The sequence below is a fragment of the Manduca sexta genome, chromosome 22 (genome assembly GCF_014839805.1).
Source record: "Manduca sexta isolate Smith_Timp_Sample1 chromosome 22, JHU_Msex_v1.0, whole genome shotgun sequence".
Taxonomy (NCBI): domain Eukaryota; kingdom Metazoa; phylum Arthropoda; class Insecta; order Lepidoptera; family Sphingidae; genus Manduca; species Manduca sexta.
The window spans coordinates 11,293,896-11,318,459 of record NC_051136.1 but is presented as its reverse complement, the minus strand read 5'-3'; the positions used below and the strand labels follow the sequence as shown (position 1 = coordinate 11,318,459).

Genomic DNA, 24,564 nt, shown 5'->3' with positions numbered 1-24,564 from the left:
TAAAATTTAAATACCTAGCATTAAATAAAACGCGTGTTTTTTATTGTTTGATCATTCATCGATTTATACTTTTTTACAATAAACACCAGTATTTTTATCTTCTACTCGAACCAAACCTGTTACAATTGGTACTATTTTATTTGTAAGCTGTGACAGGAGACAACCCTACTCGTGTTCCAAATACGAACAATCCATAAATATCTTGTAACAGTTCTGCAGTTCTATATTTAAAATATTGTGTAAAAACAAGGTAATGATCATAGTTGCGGATTCCGTAGAGTGGCCGGCAATCCCACCTGTCGCTGTCTGCATTCCACTAGACCGTACCGTTACACATCGGACCCACGGCCCATCAGACTTGCTTTTATTTTGTACGATACTCGGCCTTTTGTGGGCAGACCGTTTATTTTATGCGTTAGGGTCATCATTGTTTTTTGGTGCCTATGGTTAAGTAGATTTAACTTTTTATTTTCAAAGATTTAGTTTAAACATTTTTGGTTCGAAAGGAAATCACGCTATAAATGCTAAGATTAGAATTCTTGAATATTAAGACCGGCAAAAGTGATATTGATTTTGTTATGCATGCAAGAATTCAAAGTGAAGGTGTGGAAAATTTACGAACGACATAACCACTAATATGGCTTACCTAAATGCAAATAACGGCACACCTAAGTTTGGTCTAATATATGCATATTTTAAAATAGAGAATACAATAATGCATCAGTTTTTATTATTCAGAAATAAGATGCATTTGACCCATTCGTTTAACGATCAAAGGTTATCAAATAAAATTTTGATAATCAATGAAAATATGATATGGTATATAATTAAGTAACCTACTTTCTATTGCATGTAAGTAAACAATTTTAATAGGAAATATAATACAGAGTCCTTAAATCAGATAACATTTAAATGATGATAAATGCATCTAATTCCTTGATAATCACTAGTATCATCTTATAGAATATGAGAGGGTAATATTAAATTAACCTCCGTCGTCGGTCGCTTTAATGTCATTGGAGATTAAATTAATTCTGCATAGTTATGTTGTTTAGAAGCATTTTAATAGAGTTTTTGCCATACATGGATGCAGCTTTGCAAGGATTTATCATTTGTATTTATTGTGGGATAATATCTGAGATGGTATGTAAAAAGTATTAAGAACAAACCATTGGATATATAGGTAAGGTTATGAGGGAAGATTATTTTTATGCTGATACTGTCAGTAAATATTTCTTTTATCATAATTCCAAATAATTAGATATTTGACTAGTGTGTTAGCTGAGATAGGAATCATATTGGACCCTTATCCTCTGTTATAGCCCAAAATAGCGTGGGAGTCTAGATGGTCGGATTTACCTCCGTGACTGATCCCTAGATACGTCTTGCAAATCATACTACTATTGCGGGTTTTCACTGTGTGCATGTAATCATTATGCCTTCTCGAACACGATGTATTCAGTACATATCCAAGATCACGAGTCAAATGCAGGTAATGCATGTTTATAAATAGCTATTGACTCATGTTGCAGTATGAAGCCCAATTATTGACATTAGATTTAGGTCATAAAAACAAAGATAAACAGAGTTGAAAATAGCATATATGTCGCCGGATGCGGGTTTCCCCAAATGATAGGTAGCTGATAATGTCTAAGCTTCTTTCCTGTTCTCCGGATATTTTCCTGTACATTAAAGAATGTGGGTAATTGTTTCAAAGAATTTGGGGTAATTTTATTAGTTTCTCTTGTTGCTGCCAATGTATATAGGTATTATATTTAATTTTGTGACGCACTAGTTTAGCGGTTATAACATGAAAGATTTTTCCTTGCTTGAAAATTTGTTTGTGCTTTAATCCAAATTATGGTTATCTAACTGCAAAATTTTATCCAAATCCGTTACACGACTAACCTACAAACGTATAAAAGACACTAAAATTACTTCATGAACAAACACATTTATTTTGTCTAATAATGTAAAAGAACATAGAATGTACATATCATTAATGAATTCTCTTACACCAGTTTACAGTCTAGGCGCCGTAAAGTTTATGGGTACGATCACCTGACTGTAATTAGCTGTGTGTAGTCTAATTTTATAGGTTCAAACTAGTTATGAGTCTAGATAATAGAATATGTTAGGAACTAGTTCTTAATCTATTTTTGCTGGTCTTGAAGATTTTTGTTTCTTGTTGGTATATGTTATTTATAGTTCTAGTATCACTGACTGTATTGGTTTATGAATCATGCGCTGTAAATTATTATACCCTATATATTTATTAGACTCTGTACTTTACTATACTATAGGTACTTTCTTGATATTTTAACCCAATTGAATGTTTCGAAGAAAATAAAACGCGATAAAATCCTGCAAAATTGTTTTATTTCTATGTCTAACATTCGCGCAAACGTAAGAAATCATTATATAAGTCATAACTTCGCCGTAACAGCAAATTAATATACATGTCTAGAAATTTAGATCGAGAACTTTATTGAGATCCGTTTGAATCAAATACTACAAGCATTAAGTACAAAAACTGTTAATAGTAATTTAAGGGATGGCTCGAATCCATTACTAGTAGCAAGTAAGCAATTACCTGCACACATTAAGTGCATGGGTGGTAACACATAATCATGAAACGTTGAAACAAACATTCATACGTATGGATGGCAACATTCAATAGAACTACTACTAACGATATTTTTGTAGTATATGTTGTGCGTGATATATATATTAACATATTAATATACAAAATAATAGTGGATTATTAGAAATTATGGAACATAGAAAAGTCAAATTTGATTTATTACAACACTAATTCAAAAGTTAAACGTCAATTGTTATATGATTAGAGATTCGTCAATGTGAAAGTATATACAAAGAAAGAATGAAATTAAGCGCGTTGCAAATAAGCAATTTCAAAATTCACAGTAATTACTCAGTTACAACGTTGTTTTAATTGCCGAAATGTACAATACGGCAATTTTGTCCGCTTTCCACAAAATGTATGCTATGTAAGTGAGTAAAACGTGCTATAATCAGCAATTAAGGAAATGTTTTCCGCCGCAAGTTGTAGGCCGACCAGTGCCGGAGACCTCTGTTCAGTGCCGTACAGCTGTACCTTATTTATTACAAACCAATTTACTATATTGATTTTGCATTACTGCGAACAGAAATTAATGTATATTATGAGTATTATTCAATATCAATTGATCAACTGACGTGGAGATCATTTTAGTTATTGTTTTCGATATCAAAAAATGATTCATCAAATTCATAAATCGTTATGATGCTTTACAAACACTTCCCACATCTCATAAACACTTGCATATATTATGTTGAAGTGTGTTTCCGCTGTTCGGATTTGTTCCCTTCACCTCTGCAACTGTACTTATTCTCTGTAACGTTATGCGAACTGTTTCCGACACGGTGGCTTCATCTGGATCAATTCAGCAAAAAGCTGATGATCTCGCAGAATGCGTTAATGATAATCTTAAATGCAAATGTATATGAGGAATTGCAATGAGAGCGCATGTCAAAGAACACTGGATTGTTTAGACATCAGAAAGTGTAATATCAAATTACGTGGTGCTGCAGAATTCTGCGGCTTCATAATTTGCAACGCTAAAGTGTAGTTACGACACCAGGGGTCGACGACACCTATCTGAACAATAACAAAGGTTTGTGCACTCCAGAATCTTTTAAAAGTAGTAAACAATTTGTACTGAAATGTCTGTTCGCCATATTCGTATTTTCCTTAACCTAACCTAACTTTATGGTGATCAGACATGATCTGTGTGGTTCAGAAACCAATTTTCTGATTAATTCTAATCGCCATATAAATACACATCTAAAATTTTGTTCTGACGACGATTCAATTTACTTATCAAAAGTCGGTAGGCTCACATCGGTATGACATCATCGGGTGGAAATAACGTAATTTGTGGGTAAAACTATTATATATTTTTTGTAATGTAATTTAGAACTCAAAAGTCTTAATTAGGAATTCTAATAACAAAAATTACAAATGTGTGTCAAATTACAAATGTTTCAAGAAATGTGCGGCATCGTTTTGGTAAGATGTCGGCATGCGGTTCTCATAATTACATCATGAACGAGTCGTCACATGCAAATATGTGACTGCCTCAATTTGTGACCAAGATGACATCCTGTAATGCATCGACGATAATGGCTTATCGTGTTTCGTTTGTACTTTTAAAAACGCAATGATTTCGCATTAATTAGTGCTTATTGTGTTAATTTTTGTCATAAAACCATTTCAGTTTCCAAATTTTTATCACTTGTGAAGTTGTTTATCTACTTATTACAATTATTTTTGTAACTTTAATTACTTTAAGCTTTAAATTTCTATCAGAATTACGACAATACTCGGCTTGGCGTAAGAAATACAATAAATAAATCATTTTAGAAAGTGTAAAATGTTAACGCTACTATAAGGCTTGATCTTAGTTTGATGTTTGTATGTCACGCATTCGTTCTCATTTGCCTACCCTTTCGTCACGAATATCTTTTTGCAAAAAACCTTCATTTACAAATTGAGAACGAATGGTTCACGAGACGGAAATGACGTACGTATCGGTATTTACAACTGCTTCTTTATTTCCCGCCATGTTAATGGTGGTCGATTTTTAAACATTACTTTTTTTGAAATTAAACTAATTTTCGGATTCTATCGCGGTGCTGGTATTTTGTAGTCACTGTTGTATATTAAATTAGTTTAATTTCAATGTCTAACATTCGCGTAAACATAAGAAATCATTATTACTTTTTTTGTTTCAGGTAAGTGCTGGTATGAATCGATTTCTTGAGATATGCACACACAGTCAGATAAGTAGAATAGTTTTAATTTCTAATTTTATTATTAGACGTCGCAATGATGCAGTTGAATTGTTGCTAAGAAACACGACGCTGTACAACTGTGTTTCTGGATTGTCGGTAATAATTTGACATCGTCTGCGAGACGTCTTATTACTTTCGTAGATAGTATGTTTTGTAATATTGAGTTCAATATACTAAACACCATAAAAACTAATTCTAACATATTTTTAACACAAACCATAACTTAACTGACTACTATTTCATAAAGTCGGAAAAGACATGCTAAGCCAACTAAGCTAAGCTTCAGTGTGTCTTATGTCTTGAGCAATATAATTCATATTTGCATACTTATCTGTGTTTGTAACGCTCAATGAAATGGGATAATTATTCGTCCAGCAATTAAATTGTGACGTCAAACAATAATCGTGTTTATACTTAACCGTGCATCTTCTACATAGATACAATTATATGCAATCGTACGCCACCGTGTTTACAAACATATATAATTACTAAGAGAATATTATCGTATACTGTGTTTAATACATCGGGAAATTTCGCGTAAGATTACGCGTCGATAAGTACGATTTTATTATGTTGGTCAAAGGAAATTAATGTTAATAAATCATAGATAAGGCATTCAAAACCCATTGTATTCAAACCGGCAGCGTTATCGGATCCGATTAATCCGGATATTGGTCTTTCCAAACGGGAAAAACAAATAGCACCATTATCCTTGATTGAATACGTATGAAAATTTTGTCTGAATTATCTATTTTTGTAAACATATTCGACTATGTAAATAAATAGGCAAGCGATAGTTGGCAAGTCACGCGAAGTGTTGCCTGCGGGGTCAACGGCCGCGGAACCGCCGAAACACCGACACTCGACGGGTAACGCCTTCGCTATTGCATACAGTTTTTTTGCCGGCAAAGATATTACGGTACATGGCTATTTACAATGAAATTATCAAATAAATAGAGCATTAGTGAAGATGGACAACTCTTCGACGTAACCTCCTTTTGATTAAATACGTTAGCTTCATTGAAGATAAAAGAAAATAAAGGAAAGGCTTGCTTCTTTCTCTCGGCTGTATTACATTTTGAAATCGATAATAGCGTTTTGTCTCTTTAAAAGTTCCGTTTGATTAGCAATTTGATTGTTATCTATGTCGAAATAGTATTTGTTAAATATTAGTTGTTAAGTAATGTATGGTATTTTTTGTTTTTAACTGTCGCTTCGGTGTTTTATTGTTTTTCAAAAAAAGATCGTTTCAATTAACTTCCTTGCAATTGTGACTGATATTCAAATACAAGCACTATCTAAATGAGGTAAAAACAATTATGATAATAAGGTGCATCGCATGTTTACTTCTTTTAGGGTAAAGGTGTGATTCATAATATTATGGTTTATTTATTTATTTTTTATTGCTTTGAATGACGAGACGATCTTGCTTTTCGCTTGATGATAAGCGTTACGTCCGCCCATAAACAGTAGAAACACTAACCAATATCTTGAAGTACAAAGTATTATTTGATATTCCACTGCGCACACACTGCACAGGACACATGAGATGTTGAGTCTTATTATGTCCAGTAGTTACACTGGCTACAATTTCCTTCAAGCCGGAATACAACAGTGACTACACATAGACAGAAGTAGGCATTGTGGGGGTACCTACCCAGGCGGACTCTCACATATGAGAGACCTACCACTAGTAAAATGGTGACCTTACGTCGACCTATTTATGATATCATCCTATCGTATTAAAACGAGTTCTGATTGTTGTTATTGTATTGGAACCAGGGAATCCCTATCAGTTATGATGTAATCATTCAATTATTCTTCTTCTGTGTTGTAAAATCATCGTTTTATCTAGCATGTTTTTCCCCAGGGGAAATCTGTCGATTTCTTGACTTTATTTTTTCTATTATGCTAGATGTGTGTTGATGAATTATTTATAAATTATCAGCTAGTTTTGATACAATTGTATTATCAATTGTAGTTATCAAATTTTCTTATAATTTGTAGATTAAGTCTGGAAAAATCAGAGATTATAACTTTGTCCCATTTTAAGAAATTGGATTATACGGAACACGGGCCCAGTGGACTTGTTTCTAGAGCCGTAATAAATACAAAAAAGCCTTGTCCCGAATCTTTCGAAACGAGTAAACGTCACGCGTAATGCCAGGATTTAGAAATTATCATAATATGCTGAAAATTAGATTTCCGTGTATTCAATCTCAACCATAAATTACGATATAAATCCTATTATATCAATATTTATCGCGAAGAGCTACCTTAGTTAGAATTTAAATTAACTCCAAGCGAAACCGCAAGGAGCCTGGTAACAACTAACTAAGATTAATATTCATGCAACAGTAAATGCATAGCAAAGGGCAGACTTTGAAACATCTCAGACAATAACAGGTAATTTTCCGTGGATCACCTTAAGCACTTCTTCTGACAATTTTATCGATAATATTTATTGCACGCGTGTAATTACTGATTGATGAATTATGCTGATAACGATTGTATTTGCATAGACCTTGAGTACGAGGTCCTATCCTTGGGGATTATTTGTATTCTATTATACCTAAATTATTTTGCATGGAAATACTTTATGGAATTCCTCACTCACTTATAATTAAGAAATCTCGATCTAATTTTAAATCTCAAATTACTAATAATTATTCACTTCTTTCTTAAATAGTACCTTCTAGGAGTTGCTCGTGACTTCACCTGCGTGAAAAGCCTCTCCCGATACAAAAGTCCCTAAAATACTTCGACACGAACGCCATCTATGTAAAAAATCTGACTAAAAATAATAATTTCTCATGGGTGGAATTTACCGGGGTCAAAGATGACATGGTCTACTCATATGCCAAATTTGATCCAAATCCGTTCACTTGTTTCTGAGTTTACTTCTAACAAACATCCAAACATTTCACAAACTTTTTACATTTATGGAGTAAGATTCATTTTCCTCAATCCCTCTCTATTTATCTTTCTATTCCTTAACATATTTGAATTTACACGTGTATTAATGACGTATCCCATCACAAAATTAAAACGTATCTATATACATACTATAAATTCTGAGTAATCAGCTATTAAAACGTAAATGGTGTAGTTTATTTGCTCATAACAAGGTCTACGGCCAACACCAAAGGTAAATAGGCCCTACTGAGAATTTGCAAATAATGGTGCCGTTCCAAACTATACCGGTTTAGTCACTAGCTTTGCCCGTGCCTCCGTCTGTGAAGTCTACAAAAATGAATTGTTAGTTTAACTGCGGGTTCATTTGTTTGCATCAATATACTTCGAAGCTGTGGGAAATAAATAACAGGATGAACAGTTTAGGCTATAAATTCAAAATTGTATATCTATTAATTTTTAAAATATCTTATTGTGTTGTATTTATTATTCGAATATAACACACATCTAAAGTATATATTTGCTGATGACATGCGTAACTCGTCTATGACACTAGCCCGCTAATTAATTAGTAATATATTTTAAATCTTCAAATATATTCCTAGACTGTTAATACTGATATATAGAATCTTCCAGAAATAAATTACTTGAAACCTGCACAAAAGTATTAAAATAATTGGATGCGCAATCCACATAGAGACAAACGTTCATTTGTGTTACTACGGGGACTAGTTCACGTTCGTGACTTTGTTCCTCTATTAGTGCAAGCCGTCTAGTTTCGACTTTGTCCTAGTTTATAGTACTTACTTGCAGAGTTTCCAAATATTAAGTGCTGTGAATTAATGTTCGTATAGGAATTTTTTTTTATATCAGATGTCTTGTTTTTTTATGGCAGTATTAGATATTATATCTCTCACATGGAAAGTTAAATAACGAATATTTTTTTTTAATTATTAATACTGAGCGTAGACTACGACTGAACTACTATAAGTTCTTTTAAATCAAACGCGAATGTATGATATTCGGATCTTCCAATTATCCCTTAAAGCCTTAAATAACAAAAACAGATTCTTTTTGTCATACATAGTTCTCATAAATCATTATTATATTTATTTTATAAGTCAAAAGTTTTCGATAATATCAAGTCAATAAACAACCGTCGTGTGGTAGACCGTTATGGTAGTTTTAATTACTTAATTCGGTTGTATTATAAAACGATCTGTTTTGCATAAGCCGGCGACACACGGATCTCATGCGCATGTGATCGGCTCGTTCTCAGAATCGTTTGTTTATTACAAATATATAGCGTCGCGGATCTTGTGGATTATAAAATCTTACTCTTTATAGTTGTATAGAATATTGGATGTTCCACAATTGAGTATATTGTGTGATTCCGCGTCAGTAATGGCATACAATTCTGTGTAATTACTGGGAATAATAAGACTTAACTCATCATGTCTCAGGATGGCGAGTGAAGTGGAATACCAAACAATATTTTATAATTTAAGGTGTTGGATCGTGTTTCTACTGTTTATGGGCAGTCGTACCGCTTACCATCAGGCGATCGGCTAGCTCGTCTCGTCATTCAAAGTAAAAAATAAGAAAAAAAAAACAATTTCTTACTATGTGGTAGAATCCCAATGTTGTTAAGTAATTACCATTACGTTCATTTTTATTTGTTTCATTTGCTTCTTTGCAGATCTTATGCCATCATAGTGTAAAGAAAATAAATAGGATTAAAGTTTGGAATTGTCAAGAATTACGTGAACATTATCATGTCAACCCAGATTATTCTTAGTGCATGAGTGTTATGAGCAAACAAGATCTATCCAATTTAAAATGTTCATTAATCATTTTGTAAATTAATACGGCCTAATGAATGCGCAGTGACAAGTCGGAATGATGTGTCAGGTAATTAAACAGAGCTTGATTACTGTACGAACGGCTTGTTTGTTTATAACAAGTAATTTTGTAAAAGTGTTACTTGATTCCGACGACCTTAAGAGGTTGAGAGTAGTAAGAATTATCATTATAAAGGAGCTATCACGATTTGTAGGTAAACACTCTAGGCACTAAGGAAATTATGATTTAGTGTATAAACGTTACACAATAAACAATTACCCTGATTTTCTGAGTATCTTTTCAAAATGCAGTTAACCTAACAACAATATACGGGTGACAACAGATACGGGCTATTTACATATTAACAATAATTCAACCTCTTTCGAAATATTGGCTGTCATGCGTCATTTTCCTTGTGCGAAAAACAATCAACCACAAGCCAAAATAAAAAAAAAAAACACCCCGCTGGCAAACGTTGGCAATAATATTGAATTAACTGACTCATCATTCACAATTTTTCCTTATGATTGGCAAGGGTCTTAACCCATGCAGCCTTGCCCTTGGAATATACAATTATTTGAGGCCAGTAATATTTTTATACTGAACAAATTTCCAAAAATATATTTTAGTAATACGATGAAATAATTTATACAAGATACATTTTTTTTAAAAGAAGGCTAAATTAAACCATTAAAATATTAGAAAAAACTAAAGACTGTAATATTTCGTGCGTTTTGTATAACATATTTTTTTTAAAGTCCGAAATATACTCCTTCGTAAACAATATACACGTGCGGTGTAGAAACCATAATGACGTAAGGTGTGTTTACGGCATTAGAAAAACCTTGAAAAAGAACTCAACAGCGCTTAGTTCAACAGCCGAGGTGAACAACCCCTTTTGGCAACCTGTTTAGAATTGTCTCTGATAATGTCATGAACTGATGTACCTTTCGTGTTGCCAATTATTCATTCAATTTGCTTCTTTATTCGAATTGATATGATACATTCATATTAAATATTGTTTACTGCTCATGATTTTTTCAGAATTATAATATTACTTAAAACTGTAATTTCAAGTTATTTTCTTTTTTTATTTTGTAACATATTAAAAATAAATATTTCCAAGTATCAATAGATTATTAAATCGTAAATTGCACAGAAAACATGTATTTAGACTTTAAACACACAATTATTGTCGTGTTTAACATAAATGCGGAGCTATTTTTCATAACTTGACGTTCTAACAGGCAGCCAGTCATTTAAAAATAGCGAAATTAAAAAGAAATTCGCTGATTTCACGCCACAATTACGTGAATGCACTTAAAACATACTTTCTTGAGAAATAATTGTAACTTATCGTTACATTGGCATATAATGTGATAGTTTAGAGTGATTTAAAGGCAAATTACTTTTTTAAACGGCTTTTGGTATGGCATACATGAATATTTTTCGTTTTCAACAGATAAGTAGTTTTTTTTTAAATATACATTAGTCTGTTGTTATAGTTTAGTCACATTATGAAATATTACGTTTTCTTAAAACTTCAAATTGTTATTATTTTTTTTACACGCCACATAATATCACGCCGCAGAGCTATGATCTCCTAGTAAGTAAAGAGTCGTATCAATTAATCATTAGAAAACATTATTTTGCATAAAAATATCTCGAGAAAAAAAAACGATATCACCTGTTGCCAGCGCCTATTGCATAAAGCAGCGTGACAACAGCGTCTTCAGTGAAAGTTTTAATTCTCGAACAAACGTCAATCAATCTTTAACTGACAGTAAATGGCCCTTTGCGTACGTGAACTTTGACAGGTGCGTGAAGATTTCGGCCACTTACGAGGTTAATTCACAGTTACTTGAGGTCTCTCTTGAGTGTGTTGTTGCGATGGGAAATGTAATAATTTTAATAGTTCAATATTTTTGTCTGCTTATGAAAGTAGCGAATAAGCGTTCCCATTTTCTATCAGAAGCAAATAAGCAATTTATACATTAAATACATTAGAGTTAAAAAATAATCTTTCTATTATTTCCACTTAATAATAATCAATTTTTGTTCATAATAAGTAAATATTTAAAAATATTATTTCAAAAATGAATATGTATAATGAACTGTATAATTTCAGTGCAAATCTCGTTAGAAAGCCACAAAGTAATTATAATTAAAGACACAAAAAAAAACAATAAATAAATAGAACTGCTCTTGATTCAACATCGCGTGACAGTAGAATCGATATTCGCGTAGCAAAGAACATTGACCCCCTAAAAGAGTGCTATCAAATAATCTAATGCGGGCTATTTGATGTTTCTAAGCTGAAGGTATTTTTTACAACTTGTTTTATTCGAGATAGTCTCGTAGACGCTAGGTTATAACTGTTTTTGTTTTTTTATTGGATACGTAGTAATGATAAAAGACTTGACCTATGTAATGTTTATTTTTTTTTATTACTTTGAATGACGAGAGAAGCTTGCCGTTCGCCTGATGGTAAGCGATACGACCGCTCATAATAACCCCATCCAACAACTTGAATTACAAAGTTTTGTTTGGTATTCCACTGCGCTCGCCATCCTGAGACATGAAGTATTAAGGCTCATTATGTCCAGTAGTTACACTGGCTACAATGCCCTTCAAACCGGAACACAACAGTGACTAAACACTGCTGCTTGGCGGTAGAACTAGACATTGCGGTGTTACCTACCCAGGCGGATATCACATATGAGAGACGTACCACTAGTAAAATGTATGGCCTCGTTTTGCTCTAAAATTACTATATTTCAAGTAAACTTGTTTATATTATAATTTTACAGAGTTTCTATATTTATAGAATATATCTGTATTACAAAACACTTATTTTAAGTGCGTGCTTTAAAAATAGCATAGCTCCTCATAAAGATCTACTTGAATGATAAATAAGTAAGTTAACTCATTTAAATTTAAAATTATACAATAATCATTGATTAAATCAGATATTTTTTTTTTTTAACTTCATTATGTTTACTTTTCTTTGTTATGTACAGTACTTGTCATTTACAACCCACGTGAAGAAGAATCAAATATACAATTTTATTATGCGTGTATACTTTATTATAACGGTCTATTACTCTTAGCATAAACAAAGAAATATAATTCGCTGTAAGATTCAAATACTGAAGTTCTTTCGCCTTTTATTTTATAGGTTTTGTTCACCACTTCCCCCGTGTAACAATATTGCATTCCAAACAAATAGCAGCCTCTTCTAAAACTTAATGAAGTTTTAAGTAGCCTATGGCATATATTGTTTTCTAATTGTAATGGAGGATGAATATATTGTTAAGAAGTGTTAATGGTTTTAGTCTCTTTATTAGACTGCGCACACAAACTATATACATATACTAGGTATATATTACATAATTTATACACTAGTACACACACTACACTAATAAAATTGAGATAATTGTCAGTAACTACCGGCGATTACCCTTCATCCTAAATCATGCACTTTGACTCTATATAATATTAGCGTTTGCCTACGGCTCCGCCCGCGTGGCAAAACCTTTTCCGGAATAAATATTTTTGGGGGATAAAAGTGGCATACAACACTGAGGACTTTTTTTAAATTCAGTTTAGTAGTTCCTGAGATTAACGCGTTCAAATAAACAAACTCTTCAGCTTTATATATTAGTATAAATTATTAGACACATTTTCCTTAATATGTTTGAAAAGTTTTTATTAAAATACTTTCTTTCGCCTCAATCGGTACGGAATCAAAACTGAATTCCTCAGAAGCGCAAACAAAGTGTGACTTTCACTCAATTATTCTCGCTTTCGGATGTTCACAACCGACAATTGAAAATTACCTTGCAGCTGAAATCACGTATCTAATGTCTCGCCTCAAATGTTACAGGTGCTTGACAATTCTTCTTGGCAAACTTTAGTAAATTAATAATAAATAAGTGATACATACTTACTGAATTATGTTTGTGGAGATTTACACAGTTACTATTTCTAGCCAAGTAGTATTATGTAATCCTTTTGAGTTCTGTTTTGAAAGACTTAAGCTTTTATTTATAGCTTCGCAAGGAAGAGTTACTCCGGAATAAAAAAATTCCCGAAATAAAAAGTACCCTACAGCACTCGAGAATGTAGCTTGATATTAGAGAAAGAATTTTCAAAATCGGTTCCAGCGTTACAAAGATTAGCCCGTACAAACGAACTGACTTGTGTTTCAGCTGTGTAAAAGAGGTATACTATAAGAATTCAAAACCATAATTTGCTCAAAAACATCACTGGAAAAGTCACAGGAAGGCGAAATTTGCAATTTCATTTACTAGGACGACATACTTATTGCAGTCATTTTAGTTAATAAACCGAAACATTTTATTTTAAATATTTCTATGCCACCAATCTGGAAGTATATCTTTTCAATAAAAAAAAAATCCCAATCGCTGAATAAGTGACTGAGATCTGAGGTTACAAACATAAAAACACATCAAGTTAAGAACCTACTACTTTTATTGAAGTCGGTTAAAATAGCACCAATGCCGCCTAATTGTTGAATATGACGTTTATGTCAAGTTTGCCCGATTTTGCGTTAGGTTTCTAACATGACCTAGGGATTGCTAGCGCTAATTGGGACCGTGTTGGATTCACAGCCTGGGATTAACCGGCTTACCGTTCCCATGCACATGTTTGATTTTCAGATATTGTGCTGCGCTATTCGTTTGCTTTTGGTCACTCAGCGAATTATTGGTTATGCTAGATATCGAATGTTTGAAATACATTTAGTTATTGGTATATGTATTGCTTCCAGTGTATTGTTCCTGATATTTACTGTTAGGGTTAGTGAAATAATCGCGTGGATTTTTTAGTACTATTTATGAATACCTAGTGATTTTGGTCCTGATACTACATCATCGCCTTATGACGTTAGGTCTATTACTTTTTGTAACCTTAATCCAGTAAAAGATTAATAAATATATACTTATAATAGCAAATGTTGGTCGGATGCGCGAGCGCGTTAGTTGTGTAAGAAAGCGTGTCGACGTCAAGCCTAGAATTCCCTGGCGCCGCGACACGCACTATTGCCCTTGACATTTACTTATCATTATAATCGATATGTAAAGATACTACTATATTACCAATGTTAACAATCACCCACATAAGTAATCTAACAAATTGAAAACTTCAAACCGCCTTTGCACTGTTCTGTTTTTACCATTATTTTTTTCTTCAAAAACAAAATTAATGCGATTTAAAAAATCCAAGGAAACTTACGTGTATAGGGAATTTGAAGTTTTGAATTATTTAAGCTACTTTTGTTGTTATATTGGCTGCTTGGCTTGGCTGCTATCGATATGATTACTTATTATAAAAAGATCATGTTACTCCCGCGAACTGCTGAATGTAGGTTGGATCTATGCATTTTTTTAAATAGAAATCGATTAAAATATGTCATTTTATATACGTTATGTAAACTTATTTCTGTCTTATGTTTAATCACAGGCGAATAACCCTTTATAAAATCAATAATTTCAATTGAACTAATATTTATAAAAACCGTGAGTCATAGAAATCATTTGTTTATGTAATACTTGTATTTTATGCTATCTTTAGTCCAAGTATGTTTCTGAGAAGTGTAGCAAAGTGTTCCATTATCAGAGATGTTATCACAGCAGAAAAATTATAACTCATTTACACAATCTATACATATTATAAAACAAAGTCCTCTTTTCTGTCTGTCTGTATGTTATCGATTTTCTCAAAATCTACAAAACGGACTTTTATAAAATTTGGTATGGAGATAGTTTAAGACCCTGGGAAGGTTATTTGCTATATACTGTCTATCCCGGAATAATATAGCGGGACTTTCATCCCGGAAAACTCCTTCACGCGGGCGAAACCGCGAGCAATAGCTATTCGCAATTAAAAATATTACGCTCCATTTGATCGAAGCTTATATCGGCCATGGTTATACTTGTAATAAAATAAATAATTAAAAATATTTATTATGAATTGCTAAAATAAATATCTACAAAAACAATGAAGTGGTATTTTCTTTTTTATTCAACAAATAACTACAGCACTTGTAAACTTTATCATTTTTATGGTCGTAGAAATCGCAATTATCCAGTTTTCTATGAAATGTACGCGTTTGTAACTGATAAATATTTCTTCACGGCACACGGTTACCATGCTGTTATCGGACGGTGATATATAAAATGTATTATATGAACAGAAATGATTATTCATTCGTCATTAAATTAATAGAAATTTCTTTTGTAATTTTGACAGGCACAGATTTACTGGATTATTTATTTATCTAAGTCCTAAAATAATACGACTCGTTTGAATAAGGAACGTAATAAAACTGTAGTATTTGGCAACGTTACGGAGAAGTGTCGACAAACTTCCTAAAATGTTCGATTGCGTCCTACACATTCGGAACACCATCCATATTCATAAAAATTAGGAATAAATTTATACTTTGACAATTTTTTCGAAATTTCTATTAAATAACGCAGTTAGACCCATGTGTGTTCACTAGTTAACATTTATACCGACTCGTTTACGTCAACTTGTACTTAACCTGGCATGATTGCCGTAACAATGCTCACTGAAGTGAAAAATTGTGTATAAGATCCTTGTTATAGTTAGATTCTTTCAAGCATTATTTAAAAGACTTTTCTCTTTTAATCTCTAATAGATTCATTGAATTTATGAATACATGAGTAAGTTGCGACAGCGATTAAATACCGATTTTCGGTAGCTAATAGCACTCTTGTGTTTTGAAAAGTATTGCAATCAGAATAGTTCGATTACTGACTTATTATTACAGGGCTCTATGTGAATTTTTAATTATGTTGCAAAAATGAGATAAAACATTAGAAAAGACAACAATTTCATATTCAATTCCTTTATTAATCTTTGGGGATTATTGAATATTTTCATTAAATCAAATTTAGAATCATGTGCTATATAATTCAATTCGCACATCAAATATAACACAGAAGCTTGTAAAAGTGAGCCAGGAAAATGTATCAGGGTGATGAACGCAGTCTAATACCACAAAACCCTTGGACAGGCAACTGATAACTCGTAAGGCTCTGTATGCGTGATCGTCGCAGCGGTAAAGCCGACAATGTGCCACGCATCGTGTCATGTAAAAATCATTGGTAGTCATGTTTTTTCCCGTACATAATTTCTCGTGTTGCGGATGTTGTGCCCGCGGTCGAGCGAGCAGATCGCGTGTGATAAGGTACTCCACGTGGGAAAATGTACTTTAAATATACTTGCATTTTTAAATTTGAGCTCTAGTTTTAACTAGGTTTTCTTTGTGTTATAATATTAACAATAATATTAGCCCTGTAGTATATACTGCCTTATTGATGAGCACGGGCTCTTTGTATTACTTTGGATAAACAAAATAAATTGTTTGACTTTTCTTTACAATTAAGTTTTATTAAACATTTCATTACACATTGAAAAATAATCACAAGGAAACTAGACAGGTCTTAAATTTAAAAAAAATACCAGATATGATAGCATTTCTAAAATGAATTAATAATAAAACTTAACACATGTAACTAACACCTTCAAAACACATTCATAAATAGAAAAAATAGATATTTAAAAAGGAAGCCGGAGTTAATTGGTGAAGTGTTTGGCTAAACGGGTTCAAGTGGGGACATCGCTAAAACAAATAGTCTGCGACTTGTCGGCTGGATCAAACGCTTTCTACTCAAGTGTAGGGTAAAACTTGGGAACTATTTCTCAAAATATTTCGTTTACTCAGTCAAATAAGTAGGTACAAAAAATTGTCGTTAATGGTGGCTTGAGTCAATAAACTGCTTTTTAATTCATTCATTTAGTATAACCAGTGGTGGATTTGCCCTAAGGCCTAGTAGGTCCGAGCTTAGGACGGCCCGAAGATAAGGGCGGCAATTTGGGCCAAAAAACACTGATGATTACAAGAAATAACTCAAATTCAAAGTATCTTAATGTATTAAAGGCTCGCGTACCTTATGATTACAATCATAGTGGCCTAGAGCTGCTAGAACTGTAAATCCGCAACTGAGTATAACCCTGAACATTGACAAAGTATTTTTGAGACTTCACTTGACTTGACTTTCAAGAAAATGTACTCCGAGTACATACATCATTTAAACATTCTAGCTTTTAAATATTCTGGTAATAATAAGCCTTAAAGCCTGTAATTATGAAGATAAGACTCCGTTTAAGTGCGAGCAGAAAAGTACCTTAACAGCACAAAAGAACGCGAAGAATGATAACAGTTCTGTAATTAACTTTAGCGGTACTTTTATTTCTATCTTATCGTATATTTATACGCTTTGATTTGATAATGTGATAAATTAAAATAATATCACGATGTAGTGAATCATCAAAGAATGGTTCAAGACTGCGAGATATTAGATAAACTCGTTTTACTGTTTAAAATCACAACAAATCTTTATCGGAACGAATCTATTTTTTTTTTGATTATGGCTTCTAAGGTATTGAACCTATAACTGATTAAGAAACGAAATTAAATTATCTCTCCATTAATACACGTGTGATACTCACAACTGTGTTAATATTTACATTTAAAGAGTAAAAGAGACATCAACAAGGTCAATAAAATGTTAACACAATTACTATTCCAATATATCGCTTCAATAATAAATGCAAGTACTTTCTAATCTGAGCGTTTGTGCAAGTTGTCGTTAATAGCACATTTCCTTGCCTGCATTGTTCTAGTTATGCTAAAACAGTTAATTAGATTACGAGCGACTAATCGGTTTATTGTTATAATACTTTCGTGGGAAGGCGTAGAAACTTTGTTCAGTAAATGAGTGCTGACTGTATGTACAATTTTTGTGGATCCGAAACGACGTATACAATTTAAAATGGCGTATATTTTTACAGCAAATATACCTAAATTGAACGCAAATAAGTATTCATTTTTTAAATTTTATTTTCTACTCTTTAGTGAATGTAATACAATATTTTTTATATGGATTATATAATTTGAAATAAATTATATTAGTATATTAGATTTTCCAACATCGTTTCCATATTTTTCTCCACTTACGTAAAAGTATAATAATGTCGCCTTTTAGTGATATGGAATAACTATTGTAATTATATATGTACTTAAAGTTAATGGGCATATTGCAATTTATTTGAACGTTTAACGACATTATTCGCAATATGATATCGTAAACATGTGTCACAATTTAAAATTGTCATTTTATTTGCATATCTTGAAATTTTCATTTAATTTTATCACCGTGAGACATTATTTGTAACTCTTAACCTGTGTTTACAAAGTTGGCTGAATAAGTAATACGCGGTTGCCGATATTAATAAGCATTAAATATTTTAATTTATTTACTTACATAGTAAGATTGCAAGATAAAATTATGAATGCGATTCTCAAGTTACGAAATTAAAAATAAAATGTCTACACAAAAATAAGACTTTAAGCCGATATTTCCTCTCATGTTCTAAAATAAAAACATGTACAACATGTAAATAGTTTTATTTTTAAATTTATAACTAAATTATCCAAATCCACTCAGCGGTTGCTGCGTTTGCTTTTAGCAGCCGAACTTTTTCATTAACTTACGTATTTATTATTCCAAAATTGTTTTCATAAGAAAAATGCTTAATGGTTCCTAAGATAGTTTCCCTGTTTCTCTTATTTTTGGATACCTCATACTATCCTAGATAAAAAAAAGGTCTGTATACTAAAATAACCATCAAGTAATTCTTAAAAAAATATGTACGTATTCAAATTGTTTGTAATCAATCTATTTTGTCACGCTTTCTACGGTTTATATTCAAAAATACGGTAGAAGTGTGTGCAGTATTGCTTTGAAAATATATTGAGATTTTTCATGTCCATGGACAGCCAGTGGACGTGGGACGTTAATGGTGTCATCAAGGAGTCGTTATAACATCGTTTGCTCCTATATTTCCATGATCGAGGGCAAAATATAAGTTCCTTATGGCACCTGTGTATATTTTCTTATTAATCTTAATAAAACCAGTTGTCATACAAATTGCATTACTGAGATCAAACTCTTAAAACTCATCACGTAGTGTTCAGTAGCTCAAAATCCAGAATTGCATATGGTTAGCTCAATAATGTTCTTTAAAACCTTTAAAGTATTTTTAAAGTACTTATAAATAATACTTCTTAAATCATAACTAAGACCACATTGGCCACGGAAAAAATAAGATCTAAATGAAATTTAAAAAATCAATAACCTCAAAAGTTTTAACACTTTAGTAGCGTAGCTAAATAGGCATGAGTCAGTAGGCGCGTGCGCAATCCAGGAAGGATTATATTGCTTAAGTTGCTAGAATTTCAAAATCGAATATAATTATAAGGAAGGAAGTGAACTAGGTACAAACAACAAAGACTTTAGGAAAATGTATAATATGCGCTGTACCTACAGAATAATAATTATTTATTAAAAATCCAAATTAAATCTGTCTACGTTAATATAAGCTGTAAGTAGTTATAAAGGTACAGTATGCCTTAACACAGCATTCAATAGGCATAATTAAAGTATTTAAATTTAAACATATTTTATTCGTAGCTATAATGACTTACTGTGAAACCGCGCAAAACATAATGCCCTGAAATTAGTAAGAATCATTGAATATGACAGTGTTATCGTTATTCCCAGTTTTAAATGTTTTGGGTCAACATACAAGTCTCGACCTCTAGAAAGATATTGGCGTGAATTCCCTGTCCCGGCGCGAACTTGCGACGGATAAACAACATGTCAAATATATGTTTCTATCATTTATATTATTGTTAGCGCTCGGGTATTTTTACTGATAAAATCTATTGCTAATATCATGTCTATGACAAATAAAATGCGCAAATTTTACAATTAGATTCTACTTTTTACAACCCTTTCGATAGAATAAGTTGATTATAATCGGACTCAGTATAACGCAACAAAACCATTTTTTAACATTACATAAAAAGGTTCGCATTCACAAACGTTACTTAAAGACAGGGCAGCTCTAACAAAAAATCTGTTACGCAGTGCTTTCAGCATGACAGGCTTAGCAATGCGTAGACATGAGATAGAGCGCGCTGTGATTCATTTATATTGAGATCCGACTTTACTTCAGTTGGCTTTTAAATAAACAAAGCCGGATAAAGCCAAAGAAAATGCACTATGCAACTTCATAACACTACTTATTCATATATCTTTTCCTATTTAAAGTTTTCTAAATGTTTTCATAGCAACGCTAATAATTCATTATGCTTTTAAATTCTAGCGTGAAGTTAATTTTGATAAATGAAGTGAAGCTATTAATAACTAATTCCCGATCAAACCAGATTCAAACAGTGACGCCATTTCAATTGACATGCCTACACGCAAAGAACGCAATTTCTTAGTCTCTTTAACCGTTAAACGAAACCGCTGCGAGAATTCCAAATAGCGCAGATGGTCGGCACTTGTGGAATACAAAATTGATGTTGCAGATTTGTTGGAATCTCACCAAATACTGTTGCCAATTGTTTACACACTCGTCAGACTGATTCTCTTTTGGACATGTTACATTTTGCAGTTGTACTACCAGTTGTAACTGTATTATTTTTGATATGGGAAAGTGCACGTCCAATAGAATGTCGGCTGACGAGATATGATTACCTCTCGGCAGTGGACACAATACACCGGCCTTTTGAAACCGGATATACACAGGCTGATCCCGGAAGGCGATATACTTACCTGGGCCATTATTATGGTTTTTACACCTTGTGTGTGGTGGTCGCTATCCGGACGAATATAAAATATTTCCTACCACCAGCAAACTAATATTATTAAGTACAATTTTATTAGTAATATACTGGCAACCTACTATATATATTTAACAGCTGGTTCGAATTAGCACTGTTAGTATTTAATTAACTGATTATAGTATCTAATGTAGTATCAGGATTTTATAGTATTAATAACAGGATATTGTAGCAATTCGTGTATTATTAATCGTCTAGAGAAACGATTGCTTCGGTGGCGTAGTTGTATTACTGTACGTCTGCAGTGCTGAGTTCTCGGGTTCGATTCCCGGGTCGGGCAAACTGTAAAGTGATATTAGATTTTTCTATGCAGTATTAGTCCAGAGACTAGAATCGGTGCCCGATATGCCGATACGCTCTCAACGTATTACATCATGTGACGGAATAAACACGACGAAACGTTTGTACACCAGTTGCGCCTCTGTCTACCCTTTCGGGTATACGAGGTGTGAGTGTGTGTTTTTTAATAAAGGTTTTTTTTTAAATGATGTATTTATATAACGCGCGATAGACCTTGTCTAAAATCACATAAGTTGCATTTTCATAAATGGTGGTTGCAGTTTCATAATTTCATAATATGGTACTAATTGGTTTTTGTATGAAATTATCAATAAGGATATTGACGATGATTGCATCGGATTAAATTCCAACGGAACTGGCAAATTAGCCACTCACTTTGTGATGCAACGAAACCACTTATCGGTTCCTAATTATGATGTACCGATGAGATCTAACTACGAGTGCCAATCGTTTGTTGCAATAGCTTGCCTTTTGATAGCTTCTTTATGTTTTCTAATACAAGATTGCCTGAGATTGCATGCTTAGTCTGTTATTAGAAGGAAACGGTAGTGGCTCGTGATTATGCTTTCAATAGCTTCAATTCTACATAATGATTTATTGCTGTTCATCTAGTAAATGTCAAATCAAATGAAATGTCACTTTGGATATGAATCATAATTGAACCAAATGTTAACGTGACTGTTTAGGGCGAAGACTGGTTTAAAGAGCGTTGTATATTTTGGTAAACGTTTCAAACAGTTTCAGTCATTTTAAGTTCAATAATTCAGAGATACTTGAATCTCTACCAAAGGAAAAAAACTTGTATTATCTTACGTAATTTAAACAAAACTATTTTACGGATATTATCGCGGTTTCTATATTATTATTTTGTCCCGACGCGACGTTTCGAAGACTGCAGCTCTAATAGTCACGGGGGTAATGAAGTATGGTCGTCTGAAAAGTCAGTTACAATATCTACCTACATTTTACAATTATATATTTTTTTTGTTCCGCAAATTAATAAGTTCAATTAAGAAATTGATGGATATGACGTGAAAATAGTCTGTTTTATATGAAAAATATACTGACATGTTTAAAAAAAAATCTAAAGAAATGGTGTCAATCTTCCATACAATAAAATATTTCTTCATAACACGGTCTACTTTATCAATCTGTAAAATGAAGATCATAATCAGCAATGTGTTTTCATTAATTACATTTTAATTAATTACAATGAGGGATTCTTATCATAATAAGATACAGTTTTTGTAGTTATTTTATTACCCAATGATTATTTAATACACCAGAGATTTAATTATAAATTAAACATTATAATTATTTATATTATATAATTAACATCACATTTCCCATTGGAATATTGAATTAATGAATTATTAAAAACAATTATGTACACAAATCGAAATAAGTACTCTAAAATACACATTTTAAGTATATTGTAATGTTACATTATACCTCACACAAAGATAATAAAAAACTTAATTAATAATATGTATGATTCCAATATCCCTTATAACATTAGGCAGAATTATGTTAATTCCTTTGCCTATCAACGCCCTTATGAAAAGGGTTTAACATCGATTAAAGATGGGCGTTCCGACGCGACGTGCGTCCTTGACTGACGAGAGATCATCGACTTGGTGTTTTGGCAGAAGCTATATTTAGTATTGTAACTCGAATGGGTACGGAGACCGGTTTTATGGTGTATTGATAAGCATTTTAGAATGTATTATGTAATGATGGGTACCAAAACATTTATGGCGAGATTTGGTAGTTTTTTTGTTGTTTTACGATGTGAGGTAAAAAATAATAAAATTATTAGTTCTTAGTGAATATTTTTATGTGTAATTATACATAGACTCGCCTTTACTATAATTAAACAATATGGATAGGTAGTGTTTATTCATCTTTACAAGAAATAAAAATATAAGACAGAGTAGCACAAAAGCCGATTTTGTCTTTCTTCTTCGATGTTATGGTTGGGGAGAGAACAAAATTCTTATTGTTCACCAAAATCTTTGAGTTTTGAGAAGGTTAATCTGTAGAATTTCTACGGAAATATGTGGTATTTAATTCAACTTTTATTATATTTTATATTATGATTTATATTATTCTATTATTTGTATTTTGTCAGAGTGTATGCTTAGTGAATCTTATACTTTAGATGCGGATGTAGGCAACCTAAATAGGTTATTGTTGGCTCATGCGTATGAAGGAGCTAGAATGCTTTTAAAAATATTTGGGAACGTACTATGTCTGGAGCGACCTTAAATAAAGATTTTAAAAAATATACTTCTATTATATCTTATTCAGAATGCAACGGAACGTGCGATCAAAACATAATATTGTTATCAGCAATAGCAGTATGACACAATCCGTGTCTCCCGTTATATTATTAATAGATTTTAAGATAATACGTAATGCTATTGTTAGGTTCGGTCCGACCTTACCTAGTTGAAGCCTTGAAAACAATGAGTGCAGGCTTCAATAATTTTATTGCTCTTGGAAAGTCCCGACCTACCCACCGCTAGAGTTTGGAACTTGAAATATATTTTATAGATTGTATCAGTGAGAGAGGTTTTATAGAATATACATTCCAAAGACAAATGACGATCATTTATTTAATGTTTTTTATTTTTTGTTTCTGTTAGAATTGATTTGATAAATTGTACATAAATTCCTAATCATTATTTATTTTTATAGATGTTCGACTTTGTAAAACGTAAATTTTATGATAACAATTCTGTAGAATTAATATTATGCATCGTGTTATTCCATAAATTTTTGCATATTGATGCGTTTAACATTCTTGTTCCTGATAAAATATCGTCGTTTCTATTTTTCATTTT

At 32.3% G+C, this 24,564-nt stretch overlaps 1 protein-coding gene across 2 annotated transcripts in view; it reads left to right on the top strand.

The window, feature by feature from the left end:
• LOC115442155 (cyclic AMP response element-binding protein A) overlaps positions 1-24,564 on the top strand; it is a 122,905-nt gene that overhangs the window by 40,003 nt on the left and 58,338 nt on the right. The window contains exon 2 of one of the 2 annotated variants that reach the window (XM_030167142.2): positions 4,798-4,807. The exons of the other annotated variant lie outside the window; for it this stretch is intronic. The gene's annotated coding sequence lies outside the window, so the exon portion shown is untranslated. The remainder of the gene's footprint in view (positions 1-4,797; positions 4,808-24,564) is intronic. 2 annotated transcript variants of the gene reach the window in all.